The following is a 20,128-nucleotide window of genomic DNA, read 5'->3' on the forward strand; positions in this document are numbered from 1 at the left end:
CTAGTAACAAGATCATCATCAACAATTTGAAGAAGAAATCAGGATCCAAGAAGGGAAAATGGGCTGAAGAACTACCATTTGTTCTTTGGGCTGATAGGACCACTTCAAAAAATGCAACGGGACAAACGCCTTTCTCTTTGGTGTTTGGGGCCGAAGCCGTTATCCCTATAGAGTTGGTGATCCCCATAACAAGAACCAGTATCAAAGATACTGAGTCCAACAACAAAAGCCTTACTGAATACCTGGATACCATTGATAAACTCAGAGATCTCGCAAGAATCAATGGCAGCATACTAACAAAGAATAGCCAAGTCCTACAACAAGAATATCAGAATTCAAAGATTCCGAGTAAGAGATATGGTATTAAGAAAGGCATTTTAGAATACCACTAACCCAGCAGATGGAAAGCTAGCTCCAAAGTGGGAAGGTCCTTACTTGATTGAATCAGAAGCATGAAAAGGGGCCTACAGGTTAATCACTATGGAAAGTGTTCCTATACCAAGAGCTTGGAATGCTATCCACCTTAAGGCATATTTTTGTTAGTATCCTTAACTGGTATGTTCATATCCTCAGGATAAAGGTATGTTCCCTCATCTATTTTTACATTTTTGAACTTTATTATCTCTAAATCTAGTTTACTAACTTAAGCATCGGAGGGGTGTTAGCCAGACTTACACCCACCCCTCATCAAGAGCTTAGTGTTTTGAAGTTATCCTAAGGATATGTTATCTCGACAACAGTCAGAGGCTGATCACCTCCCACACGAATATGATATCCCTGATATCTCCTAAGGTTTAAAGGTCTTCACCTTTCTAACGAACGTCTGGAGCGCACGAATATGATATCCCTGATATCTCCTAAGGTTTAAAGGTCTTCACCTTTCTAACGTTGCCTGGAGCGCACGATAATTCAGATATAGTTCGAGGCAGGCGGAGCAGACCAGCTGATAATCCGTTTGTTGTTGGCTATATACCGAATCCTTAAGATAAGTGGCAGACGTGTCACACATATGGTTTATAACATTTCCATGTTATCTAAAGATTTGGTATTTTCATGTCCATACGTTTGGGACTTTCCCCAATTTTATCTAAGGTTTAGACATTTTCATGTCTCTCGAGTAAAGGCCTAATCGCCAGCAAAGAGGCTTTATCGCCAGTAAAAAGGCTTTATCGCCACTAAATGGGCTTTATCGCCAGAATTATGTCACCTTGTCTTATCAGGTCGGAGATCGGCCAATTCGCCAAGTGTAAAGATGTTACTAAGTTGTTTTTAAAATTCCAAAAGCATAGCATGTAACAAGATCAACAATTGGGGACATCACATGTAAGCTTATTAGATTTATAAATCTACCGATAAAGGTACTCTTTACACTCAGTCTTATTTATATTTCAAAGATATGATCTTTTGGTTTGATTGTGACAACTCACACAAGGCATAAGGATATGTTATCCTTAAGATATTTTATACATAATAAGTCTTAAATACATGTTTTCTAAAATTATATAATCATTAAGATATTTTATGTTCAGGATACATTATCCTCAAGGTGTTTTATTAAAAGTCCTAAAGATAAATTTTATAGAGATATAATCTTTAAAATATACAAGAAGTGTATTTTCAGGCTACGTTATCCTCAAGATATTTTATTTCAAAAAATTGAAAATATTTCACAAACATATCAAAGCTTATTCTAATAAGACATACAGAACACAATGCTTAAGGCCAAAAAGTTACATTATTACTAACGATAAGTGTAGATAAACAAAAATACAATTTCGTGGCTTCATCTTCAACAAACAGAAGATCCCTCAACCCAGGCATCATCACGCAGTTATGTTCAGGAAAACATAGGCTTCGTCTTGAAACCAAAGATCCCTCCACCTATGTTTCCTTATTGTCAGCATAATTGTTTAAAGAAAGAAAAGTAAATTGTTCAACAAACCACTACAACCAATCACAAACCACAAACACATAAACCATAAAAAATTGGGCTCAAGCCTTTTCTTTACGGCTATCATCGCCCAATTGCACCTCGTCACCAACCGCCTTCACCGCATCTTTGATCGCCACCTCTACAGCCTCCTCCGCTGCCTTCTCCGCTCCACTCGTACCAGCCTCCTCCACACTCTCGCCATTAAGCTCAGCCAAGACTCTCTCCAAAGCAGCCACATCCCAAAAAGAGTATCCAGACCCGCATCTTTTGCTTCCTTAGCCATCCTGAGTCGGGCTTAACCTCTAGAATCTGCACCAAATGATCCACTTCTTGGTGGACGAGTTCTTTCTTGGCCAGCGCAAGTTCCTTCTTCAAATCCTCAATCTCCTTGGTCTTCTTGTCAAGGAGGTTGGTTTTAGCAGTCGCAATCTTCAACATGTCGGCAATACGAGTGTTGGCCTCCAGGAGCTTATGATGGAGATCATTGAATTTGGAGGATAATAATCCTAGCCCCTGCTCAAACCAAAATATCCTTAGCATACATTATCTACAGGATATAAGGATAAAATATGAAGGCATACCTGGTTGAATTCAAGATCACATGTCGGAAAGGAGTCGGAGGTATCCTAGGTCTTCATCTTTTTTGAACCCTTGGTACGACTGCTTTCGGGTTTTGGCTGGGAAACGGGAGCGGCTTCTTTCTTCCTGGTGCTACGGGTAGAGACCATGCTATCAATGTCGTCCTAAGCAAAGACAAAAGCGGATTTACCTAGGAATATACAGGTTAGTATCCCTAATCCTTAAATTTTCCTACTAACATATCAATATTTCTTACCAGACATAACGGAGTCTACTGATGGCGATGGTTCTTGGAGGCTTGACTGAAAATAAAACATCCTTTCCTCCTCGTCAAAAAGAAAGAAAGAACTGAGCTTGGTCTCGGTCTCTTTGATCGGAGGGGCAATCTCAAAGAACTTCAAGGCTGAAAAGATCAAGACAAAATATATTAGTTACAGGCAGGTTAGCATACGACTCCAAGATAAGGTATCCTACTTTTGGAAACCCAGAGATAAGGAAGAGTATCAGACTGAGGAAGAGAATCCCTCCTAACAAAGAAAATTGTCTCTTCCACTGGTCATTATTCTGGGTGTTTCTCAAAACGAGCGGGGTTTGGCCAGATTTGGTTTTGAGTAGCTATCTTGAAAATCCGTGGCTGCGAAGATCATACATGGAAGCAAGCTCAGAAGGGATGAAATCAAGAGCATGGTCGGCGATTAATCTCTCTAAAACAAACAAGGTCCTCCAAACCATAGGCATGGTTTGGGCAAAACTAAGACCATTTTTGAAAAAAGAACTCGGCGGTAAAGGCAAGAAAGGGGTAAGAAAAGCCGATCTTAAACGGAAAAAATGGAAAACAGATCCAAGTTTTCGAAACAAGATCAGAGGAAAGAGTGGCATCAAAGGGTCTAAAAATAGTTCCCGGAGGAAAACAACCTCGAGACGGTAGATTAGTAATGTCGGTATTACCAAAAATACATATCTCACTCGCAGGACTAGCAAGGAGATTTTGTGACACAAAATCTTCAACACCAGAGTTATGAAGTTTTGGACTCATGATTTGAGAAGATGAAGATCAAGAGAAATAAGAAAAATTACCTATGTAGGCGGTTGAATGAATTAGGAAATATTTATCTCGGATAAATATAGATACTCAAGGGTCACAGATGATTGAGACGTGCAACGAGTTCTCCCACACATGCAAGAATTCAAAATTCAAAAATTTTACAGTTGTTATCCATATCCACAGCTGTTAAATTTGGGGACAATTGTTAGGGCTCGGATTTTCGGTATCCTCAGCCACCAGTATGTTCAGGATAACTTCAAGATATGGTATACTCCGAGGTAACAAGTATCCTAAATATATTGTATAAATTAACAACTTGTTCGCTATTTTCCTTGTTTAAACAGGTCAAAGGACGTTGTCATGATCTCCTAGTGTGACATTTGAGCCAAAACCAGGTACACCTCCGTACGTATTTACCGATTAAGCAATTAAACGCTTATTGCGTATCAAACAAACGATTAACTGAACGGGTCTGGTTATGAACCAGATATCTCGGGGGGGCATATATAACTGATATACGTTTAATATAAGCTAATATATTAGTATTATGACCTTAGTTCCATAGCAAACAAGTTAAATGAAAGCATGCTCGTTTAACTACCCGGTATAGACTTAAATGCGAAAAATAGGTACAAAACAAGCATTGTATCATCCGTTAAGCCGAAAAAGAATTACCAAACACTTATTTGAAATGTTTTAAACAATCCGTGAAAATTATCACTTTTAGTAGACCCAGTAGCTTGCGATACTGAATGACTTGATGAAAGAATATTCTGTAATTATACTTAATAACACCCAAAGGTCAAGGGAAGTAAACAAATGACTCCGACTACAGCATACTGTTCAAACTCTTAACGAACAAATGTCTACTTACGGTAGAGACCGGATAAAACAGTTACCCAATAGTGGGATTACATCTGAATAATTGTTGTACAAGTTGTGAACTATTCGTGATTATTATAATACGTGATCATATAGACAAGGATAGTATGACACTATTGGTACAGTTTCAATACCCATGAAAGCATTTGGTAGTGTACTATGCTGATACGGGAGACGATTTGGATCTAATAATACAAACATTGAAATTACGTGTCACAGGATGACATTTTTCGATATATATATATATATTCAATCAATGGCCTTGTTAGGCTAAATTTATGTGCTATCCTAAGTATATGGATACATGATTTGGTATGTTTAATACGTATCTGCTATTTGAATTACCTAACTGTTAGCCAATGTGATACCCTATGCAATGAGATATAGGGAATATTACTATTATGTGAATTTTAGTTGTTTATCATTATAGAATGGCCCCGAAGAAAACAAACACGTAATTTGAGGCAGTTGTGGCCAAAATGATTATTTGGAGACTGCAGGTAGTAACTTTGACAATCACAGCGCGATTTGCTGCCAGCATTAATACAACAACGAATACAAATCAAAGGCCAAGCACTATTACGGCCGCGAATATTATTTCGCCACCCAATACTAATACACCTACAAATGTTATTTCCTCGATAAATACGAACATTGTCACAAATAATACTCTCCCATGGGATACTAGTGATACTGCCAATAACAATAATTTCTCCCACTAAATGCCATTGGCAACAAAAAATCTTTTACCGAACATGAATACTAGTCGTAACAATCGTGATCCTTCACGACGGGAATACTCGTTTAAACGATTTAAGTCGTGCAAACATGTAAATTTTAGTGGTACTAATGAATCAAAGGAATTAGTAAAATGGATCGAGATGATAAAGTCTGTTATCCGTACCAGTAGCTCTCATCAAATTGTATCTTAATTATGTTACTATTACACTACTTAGCCACTTAACTTTTGAAAATACCGGGACGCAAGCCGGGGTGGTAACTTTGGATTCGATTGGTAAAGGTGTGTTGAGAGTACCGGGAATTCATCTAGTACTAAGCGAGCTAATCACAAAATAGGAGTACAAGAGCTACAACAATTTAAACGTGCGCTTCCTGCAACTCAAAATAATACGACAATCAACTCTAGTTTAGAATTAAACATATACAATGAACGTTTGCTAAAGGGTATGTCAAATAAAGGCATGTCATAAAAGAAAACATAGGCATGGTTTGGGCAAAACTAAGACTAGTTCTTAAAAAGAACTCATGGTAAAGGCAGGAAAGGGGTAAGAAAAGCCGATCTTAAACGGCAAAAATGGAAAACAGATCCATGTTTTCGAAACAAGATTAGGGGAAAGGGCGGCATCAAAGGGTCTAAAAATAGTTCCCGGAGGAAAACAACCTCGAGACGGTAGATTAGTAATGTCAGTATTACCAAAAATACATATCTCACTCGCAAGACTAGCAAGGAGATTTTGTGACACAAAATCTTCAACACCAGAGTTATGAAGTTTTGGACTCATGATTTGATAAGATGAAGATCAAGAGAAATAAGAAAAATTACCTATGTAGGCGGTTGAATGAATTGGAAAATATTTATCTCGGATAAATATAGATATTCAAGAGTCATGGATGATTAAGACGTGCAACGAGATCTCCCACACATGCAAGAATTCAAAATTCAAAAATTTTACAGCTGTTATCCAAATCCACGGCTGTTAAATTTGACAGCTGTTAAATTTGGGGACAATTGTTAGGGATCGGATTTTCGGTATCCTCAGCCAGCAGTATGTTCAGGATAACTTCAAGATAAGGTATACTCCGAGGTAACAAGTATCATAAATATATTATATATATTAACAACTTGTTCGCTATTTTCCTTGTTTAAACATGTAAAAGGACGTTGCCATGATCAACTAGTGTGAAATTTTAGCCAAAACCAGGTACACCTCGGTACGTATTTACCGATTAAGAAATTAAACGCTTATTGCGTATCGAACAAACGATTAATCGAACGGGGCTGGTTATGACCCAGATATCTCGGGGGGGCATATATAAGTGATATACGTTTAATATAAGCTAATATATTAGTATTATGACCTTAGTTCCACAGCAAACAACTTAAACGAAAGCATGCTCGTTTAACTACCCGCTAATGATTGAAACGCGAAAGATAGTTACAAACCAAGCATTGTATCGTCCATTAAGCCGAAAAAGAGTTACCAAACACTTAGTATGTTTTTCTAAATTTACAAACAAATAGTATGTTTGTGACATTTGAGCCAAAACAAGGTACACCTCAGTACGTATTTACCGATTAAGCAAATAAACACTTTTTGCGTAACAAACGAACGATTAACCGAACACGTCGGGTTATGACCCAGATATCCCGGGGGGCCATCTATAAGTATTAAACGTTTAATATAAGCTAAAATATTGGTAATATGACCTTAGTTAGATAGCAAACAAGTTAAACGAAAACATGCTCGTTTAACTACCCGCTATAGATTTAAACGCGAAAGATAGTTACAAACCAAGCATTGTATCATCAGTTAAGCCAAAAAAGACTTACCAAACACTTATTTGAAATGTTTTAAGCGATCCGTGAAAATATTTTCGATTTTTACAAACATATAGTATGTTTTTATAATTTTACACAAAACTAGCCGAAAAACACACGTTTTCGCACTGTTTAACACACCCGATAAGTTTTTCGCGCCAAAAACCGAACCCGAACTAAATTTGGACCAGGATTTTCGTATTTGGGCTTGAAAAATCGGAAACTTGGGCCAAAATGGGTCCAAAGTGGGCCCATAAGGGGTTCCGATCGCAAAGAGGGGGGGCACCCCAAAAATTGTATAACTTGTTTTGAAAGCTTGGTTGAAACATCATTTTCACTCAAAACATTCTTCAAATAAGCTGCAAGCTGATCTGCATCCAAACCCTTCAAAACCCTAGGTATCGTAATCATTTTCATCATTTTTAACTTGATTTGATTATGTTAATAACATATAAATATGTTTTAATTGCCAAAAATCATTCCGAACCATGTAAAAATCCTAAAAATGGTCCATAAACATGTTTTGATCATACACATGGTAAGGAACCTCGTTTGGTTGTTTTTTTGGCCATAAACACGGATTTTTGGTTCAAAAGGGTTGAAACGGCATTTTTACGGTTCAAAAGTTTATTTTTGTGCACTAGCCGAAACCTTAAGTTAAAGGGCTGTTCTATTGATGAAACTTGCTTGGTCTATGATATAGAACTTTTATCTAGCCTACATAGGAGCACAAGAGCTTGAAAGTTGATTAGAAAGGCGTAAACGAACCAAAACCGCTAAGGTAATGCCGAAACACTCGCTTACAGGCTGGTTAGGTTAAGGTTGTGATGTGGATATTATTAGGCCTTGAAATATTGCAGGGACATCAGGGACCATGTCATTGAGTCCCTACTCAAATTTGGTAATTTTTCAACCATCCGAGAATATTTGGCGAATTTATTACCGAATTGAGACGTTAAATGGGGAAAAATAGTTAAAATGCTTCAAAAGTTATGAAATTTTTCTGGGAACTCAGATTTAATGTATTTTGATCACATATGAATTTTGGTATCATTTGAAGAAGTCCAAAGGTGTTTCGTACAATGTATTTGTGTGAATTTTTATAGCCGAATTTGGGCCGAAAAGAATATCGCACGAGCATTTTACATTCTGGAATCGATACAGGTTGTTTTGGGACATAACTTGTGTATTTAGGAATTTTTGGAAATTTTTTCGGGTAAAACGGACGATTTTCAGGCGAAATATAGCTGATAAAATGAATTTTTATAAATTAATAAATCAGTAAATAATTCTAGAAATATTTGTATAAAAATCTACATATTTTAATTGATAAGTGGCTAAATTTTCATAATTTATTGATTAACGGTTATTTAATTATGCTAATTTGAAGATTAAACAAATTCAGTTTTTATAAAAACCGGCAAGTTCGCGACTAACGAACCTGCGGGAATATCAAAACACCAAGAGTGATCAAAAATCATATTTTTGGATTAATTAAGTAAAAACGAACTTTTCTATGAGAAACATGGATAATCCGGATAGATTGTGCGCGTTTCTTCTTAAATCAAACTGAATAAACGGAAAGGGGCCCCGTGGCTAATCCGGGACCCTAGTATGTGATCCTTCTTTATAACTTAATCCTTTTATTAACCAATACATTTACCCAAGCTCATTTCCCCATAACTGTTTTCTGAACGCGTAAACAAACAACTTGGCCTAGCTGGGAAAACGGGAATCTGAGCCAAGTTCAGTTTTAAGTATTAGACATTGAACAATATCACAACTTAGGCCTATTGCCACTTTCTGGGCGTTCCAGCTATACCCAGACTAGTTATACATCCCAATTTAGTATTGAGATTATAATAATATTAAAATATTAATATTATTATAATATTGATTATAGGAAACCGTGATTGCAAGTTATAGAAACCTCGAACCGACGTGCTACTGATTATCTACTAAACAGTGAGTTTCATGACCCCACTTCTAAAATGTTTTACGAACTTTTGGGGTGAAAAGCATGTTTGATTACATATACATACCTGAAACATGTATTGATGTGAATTATCTAAGTGCTAACACACGAAAGTCCCCACTAACACAGTGATTAACTTCGAGCCGATGGCTTGTGAATAGTACTATTGGTTTGACAAACCCAAACGGAGCCGGCATGTGTTGCTGAGACTTTACCCCGTTTGCACATGACCATAATTATACAACACGCTATGTAGTGTTAGACATAGCTACTTGGGGAATATTGTGGGCGGAAAGGGGGCCACGTGGTTGATGGGCGTGGGAAATGGATGCACGCAGCACATACAGTCAAGGCTTCACTGTAGCTTAGCATAATTACATCATTTACATACATACATACTTATTTCATGATTACAAGTGGTAACTTGTGAATACTCATAATTGTTTTCTTGAAACTCGTGAAACTCGCCAACTCTAGTAGTTAACCCGTTTTAAACTGCATTTCAGGTGTACTTAAATCGGAATGATTTGGTGATCTGTTACTTGCCCAAGGTGTGTGGTTGATGCTATGTGAATAAAAGCAAGGAAGTTAGTAGTAAGATCGTATAGTTAATGAACTAGTTTGGTTTGTATCACCCAGATTGTAAAACGATGATAGAACAAGGAAATGTAATATATTGTGAATTAGCTTGTAATGTTACTTTATAAACAATGTGTTGATACTAGAGGTTTCTGTTACATTCCAGTTTTACGCTTCCGCATTGTGCTAGTCAGGGTGTGACAATATTTTTCTATATTTACAATAAATTAGCCGAAAACACTTGTTTTCGCACTGTTTGTCGTACCTGATAAGATTTTCTCGCCAAAAACCGAACCCAAAATAAATTTGGACTTGGGATTTCATATACGGGCATGGGAATCGAGAAAAGTTGGAATAACATATGCCCATTTGGGCTTTGTTTCTTGCGGCCGCAAAGGGAAGGTCCCACCCCTCTTATTATATCTTCCAAGTTAGATATGTATTGAAGATATTTTTGGTCATAATCAAGTCCTTGCACCTGCTTCTGCTGATTCTCATCATTTCCAGCCAAAACCCAAAGTGAAAACAAAGGTTTTTGATCTTTTAAACTTGTTTAATATGAGTTTTAGCATAAATAATGATCTTTGATTATCAAAAACCCATTCTAACCATGTAAAGAGCCTAAAATCTATACACAAACATGTTTTGATCTTACACATAGTTAGGAATCAGAATTATAAACTTTTTTGACCATAAACATGGATTAGAGGGTTTAAACGACGTTTTTACGGTTCAAAAGTTCGGTTTTATAACCTAATCGAAACCCTAAGTTAAGGGGCTGTTTGGTTGATGAAACTTGCTTGGTTTATGATATAGGAATTGTATCTAGCCTGCATAGAAGCACAAGAGCTTGAAACCTTGATTACAAAGGCAAAAACGAGCCAAACCTGCTAAGGTAATAACGAAACATGTGATTACAGGTAGTTTAGGTTAAGGTTGTGATGTACATATTGTTAGCTCTTGAAATTGTTCAGGGACATCAGGGACCATATCATTGAGTCCCTGTTCAAATTTAGTAAGTTTTCGACCATCCGAGAATATTTGGCGAATTAATTACCGAATTGGGCCGTTTAATTGGGAAAGATAGTTAAAATGCTTCAAAAATTATGAAGATTTGTGGGAAACTCAGATTTAGTATATTTTCATCACATATGAAATTTTGAAGCATTTGGAAAAGTCTATGTGTGTTTTGTGCATATGCATTCGTATGAATTTTTATAGCTGAATTTGGCCCGAAAAGAATATTGAACAAGGTTGTTACATTCTCGAATTGACACAGATGCTTTTGGGATCTAATTTGAGTATCCCGGAATTTTTGTGGAATTTTTGGAAATCGTTTTGGATAAACGGACAATTTTCAGGCCAAATATAGCTGATAAAATGAATTTTTATAAATTAATAAATTAGTAATTAATTCCAAAAATATTTTTATAAAAATCTAAATATTTTATTTGATAATTGACTAAATTTTCATAATTTAATGATTAACGGTTAATTTATTATGCTAATTTGAATATTAAACAAACTCAATTCTAATAAAAACCGGCAAGTTTGTGATTAACGAACCTGCGGGAATATCAGAACACCAAGAGTGATCAAAAATCATATTTTTGAATTAATTAAGTAAAAACGAACCTTTTTATGAGAAACCTGGACAATCTGGATAGATCGTGCGCATTTCTCTTCAAATCAAATTGAATAAACGGAAACGGACCCCGTAGCGAATCCGGAACCCCAATGTGTGATATTTCCATATAACTTAATCATTTTATCGACCAACACATTTACCCAAACTTACTTCCCCATAACTGTTTTCTGAAGGCATAAACGAACAACTTGGCCTAGCTGGAAAAAAAAGGAAACTGAGCCAAGTTCGGTTTTGAGTATTAGACATTGAACAACATCACAATCTAAACCTATTGACACTTTCTGGGCGTTCCGGGTATACCCAGATTAGTTATACAGCCCAGTCTAATATAATGATTATAATAATATTAAAATATTAATATTATTATAATATTGATTATAGGGGTTAGTGATAGAGTCAAACGAACTACAAGCTGACATTGTACTGAATCTCTATTAAACCGTGAGTTTCATGACCTCATTTTTAAACTATTTTTACGAAATTTTGGGGTGAAAAAGATTTTGATACACAATTGTATACTATGAAATGTTTGATGATGGGAATTATCTAAGTGCTAACACACGAAAATCCCCACGAACACAATGATTAACTTCGAGTCGGTGGCTTGTGAATAGTACTATTGGTTTGACAAACCCAAACGGAATCGGCCTGGTTGCTGTGTCACATAGCGCCGTTTGCATATGACCATACTTATACAAACAGGCTTAGACATAGCTACCGGGGCATGTTGTGGGCAGAAAGGGGTCACAGTGATTGATTGGACGTGGGAAATGGATGCACGCAGCACAGACAGTCAAGGCTTCACTATAGCTTAGCATAATTACATCATAAACATACAAACAAACATACTTATGAACGTACATACATACATACTTGCGTATTTACAATCTGTGATTGTTGTACGCGCAACTGATTTATTGAAACCCGTAAAACTCGCCAACTATTTGTAGTTGACCCATTTAAACATGTTTTTCAGGTACTGAATTGGATTAGAAAGTCGATGTGCTACGTTTTTGAGTTGCGATCAATGCTAGGTGAATTGATGCAAGTGTGCTAGTAAAAAGTAAAGCCGCTTAACGGGCTGGATTTTATCCGTATCACCTAGTTGTAACAAAGTTAGATTGATATAAAATATTGTAACCTAGTTTGTATTGTTCTTTATAAACAAGGTGGTTGATATCAGAGGTGTCTGTTACATTTTCGTTTTACGCTTCCGCAAATCGCTTAACGGGGTGTGACAGAAGTTGGTACCAGAGCCATGGGTTATAAAGGATCAGGTTATCCCTTAGGATACCTAAAATGTAACCGTAGGCTCGATTAACTCTGGGAAAATAAATAATAATTTAATATTATATACTAATGGATGTTGGTCTGAACTCGTAGGGAAAGTGAGTTATTGTGGTCCGGAACATAATAACAGACTTACTTATACGAGGGAATTCGGGGAGAAGTCGCGGAACGTATGGGTAGGTAAAAATGGCAACATATGTGTATAAAATATAATGTTTAAGTATATATATATATATATATATATATATATATATATATATATATATATATATATCACACGCATATGTGCTTATCTGAAACAAGGTGTATGAATACGTGTACGTACTATACTATCGATAATGGTAAAATCTTATTATAATGAATATTATATTTGATTATAATCAATGTTAACTCTTATGATAATTAAAACTATATATTATTAAAACTAATATTATATTTTATCATAACTAATGTTATATCTGGTCGTAATAAAAAAATATTTTATTTTGCCTTAAGTAATAGTATCCCTTTCTCTAATTCATATTATCGAAAAATATTATTCTTATAATTTAGCCGTTACACCGAAAGATATCGAGATCTGGTAGCTTCCCGTCGGATTAAGAAACTGATGTTGCCTGTAAATGAGAATACGAGAACGTTCTATCGAGACCAAATCGAATCTTATTGTATGATCAAACCATAGACCGAGCGTAAATTCAAGGCCCAAAAAGAAACCGTGGAAGGTGTTATCTACAGCATACTGTTCAAACTCTTAACGAACAAATGTCTACTTACGGTAGAGACCGGATAAAACAGTTACCCAATAGTGGGATTACATCTGAATAATTGTTGTACAAGTTGTGAACTATTCGTGATTATTATAATACGTGATCATATAGACAAGGATAGTATGACACTATTGTGTACAGTTTCAATACCCATGAAAGCATTTGGTAGTGTACTATGCTGATACGGGAGACGATTTGGATCTAATAATACAAACATTGAAATTACTTGTCACAGGATGACATTTTTCGATATATATATATATTCAAACAATGGCCTTGTTAGGCTAAATTTATGTGCTATCCTAAGTATATGGATACATGATTTGGTATGTTTAATACGTATCTGCTATTTGAATTACTTGACTGTTAGCCAATGTGATACCCTGTGCAATGAGATATAAGGAAAATTACTATTATGTGAATTTTAGTTGTTTATCATTATAGAATGGCCCCGAAGAAAACAAACACGTAATTTGAGGCAGTTGTGGCCAAAATGATTATTTGGAGACTATAGGTAGTAACTTTGACAATCGCAGCGCGATTTGCTGCCAGCATTAATACAACAACGAATACAAATCAAAGGCCAAGCACTATTACGGCCGCGAATATTATTTCGCCACCCAATACTAATACACCTACAAATTTTATTTCCTCGATAAATACGAATATTGTCACAAATAATACTCTCCCACGGGATACTGGTGATACTGCCAATAACAATAATTTCTCCCACTAAATGCCATTGGCAACAAAAAATCTTTTACCGAACATGAATACTAGTCGAAACAATCATGATCCTTCACGACGGGAATACTCGTTTAAACGATTTAAGTCGTGCAAACATGTAAATTTTAGTGGTACTAATAAGTCAAAGGAATTAGTAAAATGGATCGAGACGATAAAGTCTGTTATCCGTACCAGTAGTATCTTAATTATGTTACTATTACACTACTTAGCCACTTAACTTTTGAAAATACCGGGACGCAAGCCGGAGTGGTAACGTTGGATTCGATTGGTAAAGTTGTGTTAAGATTATCGGGAATTCATCTAGTACAAAGCGAGCTAATCACAAAATAGGAGTACAAGAGCTGCAACAATTTAAACGTGCGTATCCTACAACTCAAAATAATACAACAATCAACTCTAGTTTAGAATTAAACATATACAATGAACCTTTTCTAGAAAGGGTATGTCGAAAAAATGCATGTCATAAAAGAAGGAAGATTGGATACTATGCCTGTAGTCGTGAAACCATTATGAACACTGTAAACCTACCATTCTAACCTCGTCACTTGCAGTTATTCCAATTGTAACCAATTCGATCACAAACTATGATAAATCCTCACGTTTACCATGAGTTTGGAATTACGAAACGCTCCAAAAAGAACTGTCCTAGGTTAAACCAAGAACAAGCATCGACGTCTAACTCGGCTGGAGGCCGCTTTTAGTGATGGGATCAGATATAACACAACTATAATTAATTGTGGTGAAAGAATACAATCGTAATTTCTGACTAAAATACTTCAGTTTCGTCTGATATAGATACCGATAGAAGACTTATTTTTCTATTGACTTCGTATCCCTAGAAAACATACCGGCTATGCTATAGAACTCACTATCGGTAAATCCTTAATTATTAACCAAATACTCCAAAACTAGCTTATTATCCTAAACAACCAATCATTTTTATTGACCTACTCCCGGTCTAGTTGGGAAACATCAATATAATTGTTAGTATGGACTAGTTAGTTAAATACAAGGTGGAAATCGTGTGTGATGACTAAATAGTTAAAATTTCCCTCTTAGATAACGAATCAATTATGGTACAGGGAGAGAAGGTTGGTGCAATATCACCTCTCGTGTCTTATCTTAAAGTATTAAAACGCTTTCGCCAAGGGTATATGGCATTTTTAGAGAACAAAACCATGAAAAAACCCTAATGAAACATATAGGGAATATCCCCGTAATACTAGAATACTCCAATATCCTTATTGATGAACTACCCGAAATCCCACTATCCGACAAATTGAACTCCGAACTAACCTAACCTTAGTGGAAACTACTATTATTAAGGCACCTTATCGTCTGGCATTCGCTGAAATGTAAGAACTAATTACACAACTACAAGAAATTATTAGATAAGGATTTCATAGAACCTTGCTATCCTCATTGGGAAGCACCGGTGTTGTTGGTAAAGAAAAAAAATGGAGGCTTAGGATGTGTTTTGATTATCGGAGAACTAAGCAAAAATCAATATATATATGTGTATATATATATATATATATATGTGTATATATATATATATATATATAAACCTAACATTCCCTCTCATGATTCGACGATTTGATCAATCAACTCCAGAGAGCAAATTACTTTTCGAAAATCGGCCTCCGATCCAGCTATTTTCAAGTTAGATCCAAGAGGAAGATGTTTCTAAATTGGTGTTTTGAGCTCGGTATGGTCACTATGAACCCTTAGTTATGCCTTTCGGGCTGACTAATACACTCCGCAGTTTTCATGGATCACCCGAACTGAGTTGTAAACCATATCGCGACAAATTCATTATAACGTTAATAAAAATCTCTTGATGTATTTGAAAACTAAAAAGGAATCTGAACAACAATTATGATCAATCTTGGAGGCCTTGAGGCAAGAGGATTTGTCCAAGTATGAAATCTATCTACAAGGAATATGATTTTTCGAACACGTTATTAGTTGACACGAAATTTACATACACTCGAGCAAAACTAATAAACACAAGAGTCAACAAAAAAAATATACCAAATTTTGGAGCTAGCTAAGTATTATTGGTGCTTCATTGTACACTTTCCAGTTTAGCCCGACTTTTAACCCTTTCAACCCAAGAAAATTAATTTATGATTGGGAAAGAGAACAAGAAATGACTTTTAATCGCTAAAATATAAACTTTGCCAAACCCCATGCTAAATCTCCCAGATGGGACTAATGATCTTGTAATCTAAGTGATACATCCGAGAAAAATTAGAATGTGTACTAATGCAGAGAAACAAGGTTGTAACATACACTTCCTAATAATCAAAAACACACGAGAAAATTACACTTTCCTTGACTCGAAGTATGGAAAAATTGTAAAAAAAATGCCTTAAGATGAAGGAATAAAGTTAAACATTGGAAAGTACGGGTATTTAAAACGATTGGTTAGGCAAACATAATGTCAGACCCCCACTGATGACGGAAACGCGAGGGCGTGATGACGTCATGGATCACAGTCACTGTTTATAGACTATACAATAAATACTTCATCAAAATGCCTCTACATGCATGTGACTCCATATATGTTTCCAATGCTTCAATTCCCTGAGAATGCATGTATCAAAAGGTCAACAAAAATTGTTGGTGAGTTTCACAGGTTTATATGACATCTAAAAATGTGTGTTTCTTGGACAACGAGTCAACCAATTTCTCAGACAGTTACCATGAGCTCTATGATCAAGACCTAACAGCGTTTCTATGAGCGCCCATCTTGATGTTCTAATCCGAAAACATCGAAGTCATCTGTTAGACAAATATCACCCGCTAGACCTCCAATCTAAGTTAGTGCGACTAACCACGAGTGGGGTGTGTTAATCCCGAATAGTACTCTTTATATTGGCCACGTCTACAATAGTTAATAATCATATATTCTAGGGGACTTTAGGTGCATTTTTGTTTCCAACCCATGTAACAAAATGAGACTGTGTTTCTACTCGTTTCCAAACATTTGTTTCTCCATGCATTCCCCCTAAGAGTTTCAAAACAGTTTAATTAAAAAGGGGCCGTGAAACTCACCTGATTCTCATACATGCGCAAAATAATATAAAATTCCAAGCCTTGTCCTACAAGTACCTTATAGCATGCAAGAACAATTTAGGTCTAATGTTTAGTTTCCGACAATTAAGTGTTTCATGACCGTGTTTCACCCAACTAGTTCAACGTGTTTCAATCGTGTTTCATCTGGACGTGATTCGACAACCCATTGATGATAAGTTTTGTGATTCTTATTTATTTAATCTTGTATAAATATTAAAATATCTTTGTTGTCTTGTAACAAAATGTCGGGTTTTCATATCCGAACATGATTATTTGTGACGTTAAAATATATGCATTATATACTTGTGTTTCTAAGGTTTACTTAACCCACACGCCTCATGTGATATAATACATAATTATATATTATACGTTCCACAACACATTTTCCATTCGTTAAAGTTTCATAACCTTAACATCTTCTTATTATATTATCCATAAAAATTATGTATGCATACTTTCTATTTAACAAGTTAATGTATTTTAAAATTGTTGGGTCTATACTTGACGGTTTGCACTTAGTTAGGCTTGTTTTTATGTTTTGTATGTAAACCGAGATCATTATGGATCTCGGTGGGCTTTGGGCTCTTGTTGGACTAGTATGTTGGCTACCTTATATATAGATCTCTTTGTTTAGGGTTGGTTGGTTGGTTCAGTTGGTGGTTTTGGCGATCTAGTATCATTGATGTATTAGACGAGTATTGTAATCATAGTGCTTAAGCACCCGATGTTAATAATAACGTGTGTTTTGAAGCAGTCCTTTGTGTTCTGTGTCTTCTTGATATTTGTTCTTAAATCATCTTGTGTTAGATTTCTACACCAATATCAAGATCAGTTGATATCATATTGAAAGATCCTCTACGGGACTTACAATTCGTATCAGAGCCTTAGACCTATTCAGGCTCGTTATTGTGATATCAACGGATTCAAGATCTAATCGTTTGGTGGTTTTGTTGTTTTCCAGTGAGTTGTTAATCGAAGAAGAAGAAGAGGGTTTATTCTTGGTTAGAGATCTAGTCAATTTGGAAACAAATTTGAATCCCATAATTCACGGGATTCAGTTAGTTGCAAATCTTAATCAATAAATCCAGTTCTCGGGTAGATTTGGGTGTTCTCGACTACACTTAATAACTCTCGGCCTTTAAACAAGGGTTTTCGGCTTAAAATCAATGTTTTGGGCCAAGGAATAGTGTTCTCGGTGGTTCTCGGTCAAGATTCTTGGTTCTCGGTCAAGATTCGTTGCTCTCGGTCAACATTCAGTTCTCGGTCAAAGTGTGTTTTCGGTCAAAGCAAACTGTGAACTTAGTTGGGCCTGATCAATCCGATTTGGGCTTTGTGTATTGGACTCTAGAGTGCTTATGGACTTAAAATTACTTTTGGACTGATTAAACTAAAATGGAACAATTAACTAACAGTAATGTGTCATCAAATGCTTCACTTCATCAAGAACTGGATTCAATAATGGGGACCACCACTCGTGTGCCTCGTCTACTGTCTCAAGAGGGGTTCAGCGGGTGGAAATTTTGATTCGAGAAGTATGTTAAGATGAAAGATGCAAAAATCTGGAGAAGTATAGTTAGGGGACCCCAAATCATCACGTATCAACGTGAGAACTCAATTGAAGTTGTTGTGAAGCCTACTGCTATGTACGATGATGATGATGATGATCTTGCTAAAATTGAAGAGGATGAAAAGGCTCTCTCAACCTTAACTATGGCACTCTCACCTGAGATTGCTTTGGGTTTTAGAGAACTTCAATCTGCTAAGGAGTTGTGGGAGGCGTTAATTGAGGTGTATGAAGGAAACAAAGACATGAAGAGAAGTCGCCAAGACTTGCTGCGACAGAAATTCAATATGTTTAATCATGTTTTGGGAGAGTCGTTGGAAACTCAACTTCAAAGGTTCATAGCTCTTGTGACTGAGATGAGATCTGCAAGCATCTATCTGGCAAATTCTGAAATAAACAACAAGTTGGTGAACTCACTGCCCAAAAGTTGGGATATGAATGTTGTTGTTATCAAGAAGACAAAAGATCTCAACAGAATGTCTATTTCTGAGATGATGGCTACTATTAAGACATTGATGACAAGCAACGTGCAATAAACCATGCAAACTCCTACAGTGCAGCTGGGTACAACGTTGCTTCCAACAATGCCCTCATCTCACAAGACAGCTTCTCAATGTTTAAGGCCACTCAGCAACTTCCACCTCAAGGAAACTTCCAAATGTTTACGTCAACTCAGGGCAAATCTTCTTTCATCCCACCTCAACCAGCTCCAGTATTTTTCACTAAATCTGCTCAATCTCCGGCTGATAATGGTAAGCCTCTGTCATCTGGCTTTGCTCCTGGTCAGAACTCCAGTCAGATTCCCTCTATCCCGAAAGAAACTCAAGAGAACATAACTCTAATGGCGGGGTTCATGAACTGCTACAATGCATTTCTAGCTGGTGATTTGGTTCAACCTGTAGTTGCTGCTGAGTTTGATCAAATCCATCCAGATGATGTTGAAGAAATGGATATCTCTTGGCAAATTGCCATGGCAGTGTTTCGGGCCAAGAAATTCACTAAGAGAACGGGAAGGAACAATTGGAATATGCCAAACAATCAGAAGGTGGGTTTTAACAAGGACACTCTGAGATGCTACAACTGTCACGAGCCGGGTCACTTTGCTCGTGAATGTACCAACCCGGCAAAGGAAGGAAACACGGAAAGGGCGCTGGTTCCAGTGGGAAATGCTAGAGGAAAAGTCGGGGGTAGTTCGGGAAATGGTGAAAGAGGTTTGGTTGCTCAACAATTTTCTTGGGTTGATCAGATGGCTGCTCTCAACATTGGCAATCAGACCGCCAATTATGCTCATGTTGAGAATGCTGAGGAAGAAAATGTTGCTGAGGAGCAAATCAAGGAACTCCAATTTGCATTCATGGCCTTCACTCATCCCAGCTCATCTGAGGTAAGCTTTCAACCATGTTCTCAAGATTGTGTTGATAAAATTAATTTATATAAACTCCACAATGATAACTTGATTAGAGACATGGAAAGAGTGA

This window comes from Bidens hawaiensis, unplaced genomic scaffold (assembly GCF_021521415.1).
Source record: "Bidens hawaiensis isolate Kalapana, Puna unplaced genomic scaffold, B.hawaiensis_p1.1 tig00000284_1, whole genome shotgun sequence".
NCBI lineage: Eukaryota > Viridiplantae > Streptophyta > Magnoliopsida > Asterales > Asteraceae > Bidens > Bidens hawaiensis.